Genomic DNA, 10,298 nt, shown 5'->3' with positions numbered 1-10,298 from the left:
TTGGTATTTAAATTGTTTTTTTCTAGCTGCTTGCAGGATTTTCTCCTTTGTGTGGTAATTCTGCAGCTTAGCCACAATATTCCGTGGTGTTCTTTTTTTAGGGTCTATTTCAGAAGGAGTTCGATGAATTCTTTCCACATCTACTTTCTCTTCTGTTTCTATTATCTCTGGACAGTTCTCTTTGATAATTTCCTGTAAAATAGAATCTAGGCTCTTTTTTTGGTCATAGTTTTCGGGAAGTCCAATAATCCGCAGATTATCTCTCCTAGATCTATTTTCCAGGTCTATAGATTTTCCCAGTAAGTATTTGACGTTGTTCTCCAGCTTCTCATTTTTTTTGTTTTGTTTGACTGATTCTTGGGTTCTCTGTGAATCATTCATTTCTATTTGTTCCATCCTGACTTTTAAGGAGTTATTTTCTTCTTTCACAGTTTTTAGTTCTTTTTGTAAATGCCCAATTTCGTTTTTAAATGAGTTATTTTGCTCTATTGAATTTTTTTCCATTTCCCTAATTTTTTTTTTTTGAGAATTATTTTCTTTTTCCAATTCAGAAATTCTATTTTCTTGAGACTTTTTTATCTTTTCCAATTCAGAAATCCTACTTTCCTGTGTTTTTTTAACCTTTTCTAATTCACTAATTTTGTTTCCCTGCATCTCCTGTGAATTCTTTATTTTTTCCAACTCCAATTTCAGGACATTGTTATTCTCTATCATAACTTCTCTTTCCTTTCCCCATTTTTCTTCGATCTCCCTCAATTTCTTAAGAGCTTCTTCTAGGAGAGAGTTATGTGATGGGGGGCAGGAATCATTCCCCTTTAGGTTGTTATCTTCTGAATCTTTGCTGTTAACTTCCTCAGGGTTGGATACCCGCTCTTTCTCTGTATAGAAGGAATCTATAGTTTTTCTAGCTTTTTTGCTCATACTTAAAAAAATCTTTTGGGGTCTGTCCCTGGGGTAGGAAATTATTTACTTCTTTACCAGCTTCCTCCCAGACGGGATGGATGCAGCGGCCCCCCGCGCCCGAGCTAAGATAGAGCTCTGGGAGAGAGTTCCCCACCCCCTCCCTGGAGGTGCCCCAGAGGTGATTAGCACTACTGTGCTTCGAGGGCGTAGAATAGTGAAGACAGCAGGAAGCCCAGTCTATGTGTCCGGGTGGGGAGTGGATGTCTGCAGCAGGTGACGTGAGAAGCCCCTGCGCTCAAAACGGAAGTGTCTGCCAGAAACCGCGGTCCCTAGTTCAAAGGTTCCGCTTCTCTGGGACTTCCTGGAGCTGAGTTCCACTCCCTCCAGCTAAGCTAGGCCGTGTGTGTTGCCTTGGGCCGTATCCACCCACTTGTCAGTCTCTTAACTATTCTCAGGAGGTAGCTGAGGCCACACCCCCTGGTGCCGATTCTCTGCTGAGTCACCCCCAGGGTGGGGGGGGGGGGGAATCTAATCTGAGTTTTAAAATATTTTGGCTTTCTCTTCTGAACTGCTAAATAATTAGCAGAGAAGAGCTAACAGCCTGTGCCAGATTCCTTTACCTCAGTGGCTTCTCTGATCCCAGAGCCCCTCCCAGCGCAATGGGCGCAGTGTGCCCCTACCCCACCGTCTGTGCTGGTCTTTCTTATTCCTCCCCTGAGAACTGACCTTTCCTGTTGAAACTCCAGATTCTCTTCAGCTGGTAAGTCGTGCTTCCAGTCCTTGTGGTATCTATCAGTCCTGAGCTAATTTTGAGACTTAATTTATCTAATTGGTTGTGAGGGAGTGAGGACGTTCACTGAGTCGTGTGTTTCTTCTCCGCCATCTTCGCAAAGTTTTCTTTTTGATGTGGAGGTTTTAAAATCTGGCAATAATATTCCTATATGTTTTCCACAAAGGATCTCTTTGAGCTGGTGAATGGTGGAATTTTTCTACTTTCCCCTCATGTTCTATCATACCTAGACAATTTTCTTGAATTATTTCCTGCATTATTGTGTCAAGATTCTCTTTTTGGTCACAACTTAGTCCAATTATTCTTCTATTTTCTCTTCTTGATCTGTTCTCCAGATCTGTTGTTTTTCTTATAAAGTCTTTCACATTCTGTTCTATTTTCTCATTCTTTATAATCTGTTTTGTTATTTCTTGGCCCTTTATAGTTTCACTGGTTTCCCCTGGACCAATTCTAATTTTCAAAGAATTAATTTCTTTGAGACTCTGTACCTCATTTTCTAATTGGTTAATATTTTCCATAATGTTCTTGTTTTTCTTAAATTATTTTATTATTATTATTATTATTATTATTATTAGTTTTTTTTTTCCTCAATGTCTCTCATTTGATTTTTAAATTCTTTTTTGAATTCTATAAATTCTTTCTGGGCATAGAGTCACTTCATATTGCCCTTTGGGGTAGAAGCATTTGTTTGTTTACTAAAGTGTCCTCTGAAGATGAATCCTGATTTTCCTTGTTCCCAAAATATGTTTCTATGATAGAGTTCTTTCTTCTTTGCAAGTTCATTTTTTAAAAATAAGAGCTATTAGTGTAAACTCCTTTAATCATGGAGTGGGGGAATGGTGTCTCTGGCTGTCCTTCAGCTCTCTCCTCTGATCAGGAACCCCAAACCAAGAGCTTCACTCTACTGCAAGTACTCATAGACAGCTTTCCCTACTCTGTTTCACTCATTAGGTGCTGGTTCCTTTTTTCCCAGGGCTGTGTCTCTGCAGCAGAGCTGAGCCTGGTGAATCAGCCATATTCACTTCTTGCAATACTCTGACCCAGAATCCACAGACAGTCTGAGAGGTGAAAGCTTCTGCAGTTCTGAGGCTCCAGCCACAACCAGCTTGCCCTAGAGGTCCCCACTTGGTGTTTTTTGCAGAGCTAGCTTTGAGGTGTTTGCACTTCTAACAGGTTAATCACCACAGATCTTCTCAAGTTGTATTAGGAAGACCCCTGTTTTGCCCCACTTGTTCTTGATTTTTCACCACTCTATGTTTGCACTGAGGTACAAATTTGTTCTATTTGTGGGAGAAATTTACCAACCTACTCTGCCATCTTCCCCAAATCTTCCTCCAAGAAACACACTTGAAACAGGGGGAAAAATCAAGTGAAAATAAGAGTCTGGAGCAGAATTATACTTCAGTTTATAAATTAAAATTGAACCATGGAAACATGAATTAAAATTTAATAGAAATTAATTTATTCCTAATGAATGAGTGGGTCAGAGAACAATATTTTTAAGAAGAGAATAATAATAATAAGACAACATATTAAATTTTTTGGGATGTAGACAAAGCAATACTTGGGGAAAATTAATGTCTCTGAATGCTTTTGTCAAAAAAAATAGAGAAAGAACCGATCAATGAATTGATGATTTTTAAAAATAGAAAAACAACAAATTAAAAATTGCTAATTATGCAACAAATTGAAATTCCTGAAAATCAAAGAAGAGATTAATAAAAATAAAAATTAAGGAAAAAAGTGAACTAATATAAAACCAAACAAACCTAGCATCTAGTTTAATGGAGAGGATAATAAAAATAGACAAACCATAGTTTAATTTGATTTTTTTTAAGAAAAGAGAAAGAAGAAAACCAAATTAGCAGTATCAGACATGAAAAAAGTAAATGTACCATCAATGAAGATAAAACTAAAGCAATTTTCAAAATGAATATTCACCAATTTTATGTCAATAAATCTGACAATGTACATGAAATGGATGAATATTTACAAAAGTATATATTTTTTTCCAGATTAACAAAGGAGGCAATAGAATATTTAAAGAACTCTATCACATAAAAATAAAAAAATCGAACAACTCATTAATAAGCTTCCTAAGGAAAAAAATCATTAGGATCTGATGTTTGGCAGAATGAAAACATTTAAAAAACGATTAATTTCAATAAAGGAAATATTCTTCTGGTGAAAAACTATTTGGTAGAAAATAAGCAAAGAAAAAATCCTACAAAGTTCTTTTTATACCACAAATATGCTGATACTTTATAAAACAGGAAGAGCAAAAACAGAAAGAAAACTGTAAACTAAATTCCCTGATGAGTGCTGATGCAAAAATTTTAAATAAAATAGTATCAAAGAGATTACAAAATATATCACAAAGATCATACATTTTGAGTAGGTGGGATTTATACTCGGAATGCAGGGCTGGTTAAAAATCAGGAAAACTGTCAGCATAATTAACCATATCAGCAACAAAAACAAGGAAAATCAGAATGCACAGGAATAAAAGGAGCTTTCCTTAAAAGGATATGTAGCGTCTATCTTAAACCATCAGCAAGCATTATCTATAATGGGTATAAACTTGAAGCTTTTCCAACAAAAACAGACAAGTATTACCACTGTTACCACTATTGTCCAGTATAGCACTAGAAATACTAGCCACAAAAATATGAGAAGAAAAATAAAGTGAAGAAATTGAAATAGGCAATGAGGAAGCAGAATAAGATCACTCTTTGGGTGACAAGATGGTATACTTAGAGAATCCTAAAGAATAAAATTTAAAAATTAATGATACAATTAATAACTTTAGCAAAATTGCAGGATATGACAAATAAATCCTCTATATTGAAATTTTCTGGGTTTTTTTTTTTTTTTTGCTTTGTTTTTTACTAACAAAATCCAATAGGAAAAGATAGACAGAAAAAAATTCTATTTAAAATAACTGCAAACAATACAAAATACTTGGAAGTCTATTTGCCAAGACACACCCAAGAACTTATAAAAACACACAAATAAAGACAAATTTAAACATTGGGGAAAATATTAATTATCCATGATTAGGCTGAGACACTATAATAAAAATGACTATTTACTTAAATTAACATATTCAATCTAATGATCTGTGAACTTTCACATTCACATACATCATTTTCTAGAATAATGTATATGGTATAATTCAATGATGTAGTTTGGCCAGACACAATGCAGCTGGATCAGGTTCTGAATTATAACAAAAGGAATACAACTTTTGAGAAAAGGAAGTTTAATAATAGATTGCTTCAGCTGAGTGAAATTCCTCTCTTCTCTGCATTTGCCATGGTTGTATATGTTCAGTCCTATTGTTGTTTTGACTTAAAGGGAATATTTTCATCCATTAAGCATTGAGGATCATTGACAACTTAGTCTTATACTCCTAGAAAACTACAGCAATGGTTTAATCCTTATTCTTCTGCACCAGTTAGATATCAAGACAAGTCTCATTGGGAAAACCATGGTTTCACTGGGAAGGGAAGGGGGAAGATTACCATTTGTTTCAAGAACATTTTAACCTTATTAGATGCTATTCCTACCTTCCTACTATCCTGTGCTGGCCCAATCATTTGGTATATACAGAAAGTTGTGGGAGGGACTAGGGGGGTGGAGTGAAACTAGCCAGAGTCACTTCTGGCCAGAAGACAAATACAATGATTCTGCTCCGTCCCCTTGACTTCTACCTCTAAAGACCAAGAATAAAGACTTTTGTTTATCCTGACTCCAACTGATTCTAAGGTATCCAGGGTGCTGATATGGTGAGTCAAAGTCTATTGAGGAAGGAAATATAAGCATAACAACAAAATTTTCAAGGACTCTTGACAGGATAGTTGAATAGCTCTTAGAATAATCAGTGTTTTATAAGAGTAGTAAAAATACATAAAAAAATATCAAAGAAATAATGATAAGGCTCTTGAGGTAAAAATGAACACATCTAAGAACAGAGCAGAAAATTTAGAACAAAATACAAAGAATTTTTAAGAGTTGAGTTTCTGAAAAGACAAAACAATGAAAAATGCAAAGATAAACAACCATTTCTCCTGAAAAGCCAAAAAATGCAATGCCAAAATGTGAATAAAATTCCAGTCTAAGAATATAACACTATAATAAAAACCCTTAGAATTATGATATTATAGTCATTAATAATTAATAATATACAATCTAATTCTAGAGATTTCAATAATCATCAATGAGATCCAATATTTAAGAATACTGACTTAGTTAGGATTGAGTGAAGATTTTTGTCTAATGTGTTCTCCACTTAGGAATCATTTCAAATATTTTGGCTTCTATGATTGGAAGATCATTGATTAAGAACTGAAAATTCTTTAAATCCTTCATTTTCAGACAAGGAAATATGTTCAGGGATGAGTGATTGGTGTCTTAAAAACATAGACCATTTTATCTGGATAAATATGAAGAATTGTATTTTGCACACTTATACACATTACAATTGTAATTTGGGGGTATGACTTGGTTTTAAATTTAGACATTTTGTACTAGTCTCACACTGTCACATAGACTAGGAAGAATAAGTATATGTGTGACATGTCACACTCAGGCTTATTCTATCTCTTTCTCCCTACCTTATATCTCCTAGCACTTGGCTGCTGAATTCACATACTTCTGTAGGATAACTTTTATACAGTTATGATTACAAGATCATGTTCTATCATTCCTAAAAAGAGACAGCTTTCATTTCAACTGCTTTTGGGGTGAATTTACTCTTATTGCTTTGTGATTGATTCATATCTTCAAGTATGATGTCAACAATAAATATTAAAATGGAAAAGAAAATCTGAGTAATATATTTTTCTGATAATCTTACAGAAAAATAGCACATAAATATTGAAAATAGATGGTGAAGTGCAAAATAAAAAATGCACAGGTAAACATCTAAGTCATCCAAAGTTTAATTCTTCAGGAAGAATTATAGTCAAACTTGATAATTATGACAGCAAACATGTTTTGCAGGCATCTAGCAAAAAAAATTAAATAAATAAAGATTGTCCAAGTACATTTGATAGAATAATGAAAAGCTCTTTCTCACTTATGAGAAATTAAAGGAAAAATTGAAATATAATATTGATTTACTCTCTAAGATGACATATCTTGTGAAACTGAAAAAATAGACATACAAAATAACTGGACATTAAGCAAAAAAGAATAAACTAGTTATTTCTTCAACAACAAAAATATTCAGAGGTGAACAGAGTATGTCACATTATACCTGATCAAAAACAAGGAAGTCAAGTACATTTGCATAGATATAAAAAACTAAGACATGTAATGAATATCTTTCTGTGGCAAAGATGAGACAAGGTTATGAGTTTAGTAGTGGAGTTTTCACTTAAATTTTTTTTTTTTAAAAAAGAATCCTCATACACTATCTATGAAACATTGAGTTAAAAAAAGAATATTGACAGACTAAATAGGAACCAAAAATGAACTTGAAAAGTATATAAGAGAATAGGTAGGAGTAAATTAATATTCCAAATAAATATCATGCCAGTATTAAAGCAATACTATTGTACCCTGAACTCCTTTTTTGTCTGTTTGTTTTTGTTTTTGTTTTTTGTTTTTTTGTTTGATAAAGAATAAAGTGGGATAGAAGAACCAAGAAAAGATTGACCAGCAATTTAGGGGAGAAACAGACTAGAATCTTTTGATTTCTGTCTGCCTTTAGGAAAGTATAAAGGTGTATGGTTTTCTGAAGCCTATTCAATCCTGGCTTTCCCCATATTAATTTTTAGCTATCATTGACAATTTTAAGAGTATTAGGCGTGCTTTTAGAATAGTTATGATTTTTATTTCCTTACCATTAGTAATATGAAGCATATTTTCCAACTGGTCATTCATAGTTTTCAATTCTTCTCTTAATGAGATCCATGATATCTCAAAAGATCAATTTAACAAGAACAAACAAAAATAAAATGGATTAAAATATCTTTTATTCAGAGTATGATAAGCAGTTGGATAGTCACCTCATATCATCATTCCATATATTTTTGAATTGACATTGCAAATTTGTGCCCAAAATAAAATTGGAAGAAAGAATTGGATTGCCAAACATTTTGCACATTTTATGGTGCATTCATTGAACTGAAACTTATTCCTGTCACCAAAACTCATGCTTTTCATTCCATTTTTCTTCCCAATTGAACATCATAGAACTGATCTTAGAAGAAATGCAATTGTAGATGATCTTAATTCCAACAGAGAAATTTTGAAGGGAGTGCTTGCTTCAGCAGCACCTATACTAAAATTGGAAACTATACAAAGAAGATTAGCACGGCCACTGTACAAAATTCATGGAGCATTTTTTTTCTGGTACTAAGAGTTAAAGCAATGGATCAGTGGAATAGTTTTGGATTCACAATACATAGTAGGTAATCACCATAGAGTTTTTAAGAAATGCAGGGAACCCCTCTTTGGAAACAAGAACCCATTATTTGACAAAAAATCGTTGGGGAAAACTGAAAAAGTTTGTCAGAAACTAGATATAGACCAACATCTCACATCATATACTAAGATAAAGTCAAAATCAGTCCATGATTTAGACATAAGTTGAGTTTGGTTTTGGGGGGGGCACTATCAACAAAATATTTTAACACTTGACAAATGGAAGTAGGAGACAACTTGCTCTTCTTGGTAATAGGATAAGAAGATTTCAATTAAATAAAAAAGGAGAAAAATATCAAAAAAATTTAATTGTTCAAAAGTATGTTGCTTTGGAGCTGGTGGGTTCCACTTCATTGCAAGCATTTTGCATGACCAAAGGATCCATTGTTCAGGAGGCTGTAGAATTGTCTTTTTTAGTTATGGTTGGACTAGATACTGTCTAAAGCATCTCTTGGCTCTGGCATTATGATTTTTGTGGTATGCATCATAACTTTTTCCTTATTCAGAAGAATACAACAGAGAAAAGTAAAATATAGATACAGGAATTGTGAGGAAATATCAGTGGGTTTCACAGCTGAAGATTCCAAGAAAGCCTATTCCTTTTTTCCCCTTTCCTGGTTATAGTCATTTATTAATTCTAAGGAAGACAAGATAAGAAAGTATTTAATAAAGAATAAAAGAGAAATAGATTCTGATTGCTTGTGAATAAGTTGAGCAATAAAGCAGAGAACTTCCTTGCTTTGATAATTAATAGCTGTGTGTCCCTGTCTAAGTCCTTTAACTTTGCTCAGTCTCAGTTTCCTCAAGTATGAAATGGAGATAATAATAGCACATGCTTTGCAACGTTGTTGTGAGATATTTGTAAATTTTGCAAATTTGCAAACCCTAGAGTAATATATAAATATTAGTTATTATTGTCACTTATTATTATTAATTTACAGAGTAACACTGGATTTTTAAAAAACAATATTGATTTTCTCTCTCTCACTCTCTTTCTCTCTCTCTCTCTCTCTCTCTCTGTGTGTGTGTGTGTGTGTGTGTGTGTGTGTGTGTGTGTGTGGTAAGTCCCATTGGGCCCTTCCCATTAGGTCACGTAATGTTATGTCCAGGTATTTAAAGTTCTCATTGTTCAGTTATGAGGCTGTACTTATAAATCTCACCTCTGATTTTCTGGTCATTTAATTGTTATTGCTACACATTTAATTTTTCATTTTTTCATATTTTTTCCATAATATGAATCAAATTTTTGTGATAAAAAGATTTTGATTTGTAATTATTGTGATATGGTTCAAAGTTCAAACTAAATAGCAAAATGGGGATGGGCTATGCATGATATAAGTTTATCAAATGACAAAATATTTGTGTTGGAGGGACCCTTATAGGGTATTCCTTCATAATAATTATTAATTATGTTTATGTAGCACATTATATACATTAGTTCATTTACTTTCCCAAACAACACTATGATGTAGGTCCTATTACAATCTCCTTTTCATCATGAAAGCTGAGAAAAAGTAAACAATTTGCCCTTAGTTATTCATCTATTAAAGATCTATAATTGGATCCTCATCCAGGTCTTCCTGACTCAGGTCAACCCTATTTTTATTATCCCCATCTCTCTATGCTATCTAATCAGTTCCAAAATGCCATATACAGCTTCCCAGATAGCTTGATACTCTTATGTAGCACATATTGTGTATTCTACGTTGTATAAAATATGCAAACAGAGACTTCATTCACTCTGGAAATGCATTTCAAAATCAGAATTTTAATGCTTTTGGAGAAAGGTTATTGCAAAACATCCAGAAGCAAGATGAGATATAATGTCATTTTCCAAATGAGTTATGAAATTTAAATAGTTTATATAGTTTATATTAGTTTAATAGTTTATATTAGAAAGCAGTCTGACACACAACACATAGTATGTGCACTTATTTATTCAGCCATTCACAGTGGACCGAACGATGAAGCTGGAATTGAGAAGAACCAAAGTTCAAATCCAGCTTATTAGCTATATAAAGCTGAACACAGCACTTGATTTCTGTCTATATCAGCTTCTTCATCAGCTTACAATAAGACCTACCTCCCAAAGCTCTGAAGAGTATAAATAGTATATTTGTAAAGTGTTCTGCAACTGTCAAAACATTAATAAATATTATTATTTTTAATTACA

At 33.4% G+C, this 10,298-nt stretch overlaps 1 pseudogene; it reads left to right on the top strand.

Moving 5' to 3' along the window:
* Nucleotides 1-7,958: 7,958 nt before the first annotated feature.
* Nucleotides 7,959-8,049, top strand: LOC141559211 (U6 spliceosomal RNA; annotated as a pseudogene).
* The last annotated feature ends 2,249 nt before the right edge of the window (nucleotides 8,050-10,298 follow it).

Source organism: Sminthopsis crassicaudata, chromosome 2 (assembly GCF_048593235.1).
Source record: "Sminthopsis crassicaudata isolate SCR6 chromosome 2, ASM4859323v1, whole genome shotgun sequence".
Classification (NCBI taxonomy): domain Eukaryota; kingdom Metazoa; phylum Chordata; class Mammalia; order Dasyuromorphia; family Dasyuridae; genus Sminthopsis; species Sminthopsis crassicaudata.
Note: the sequence above shows the minus strand (reverse complement) of the source record. Positions and strands in the feature narration are given on the sequence as shown.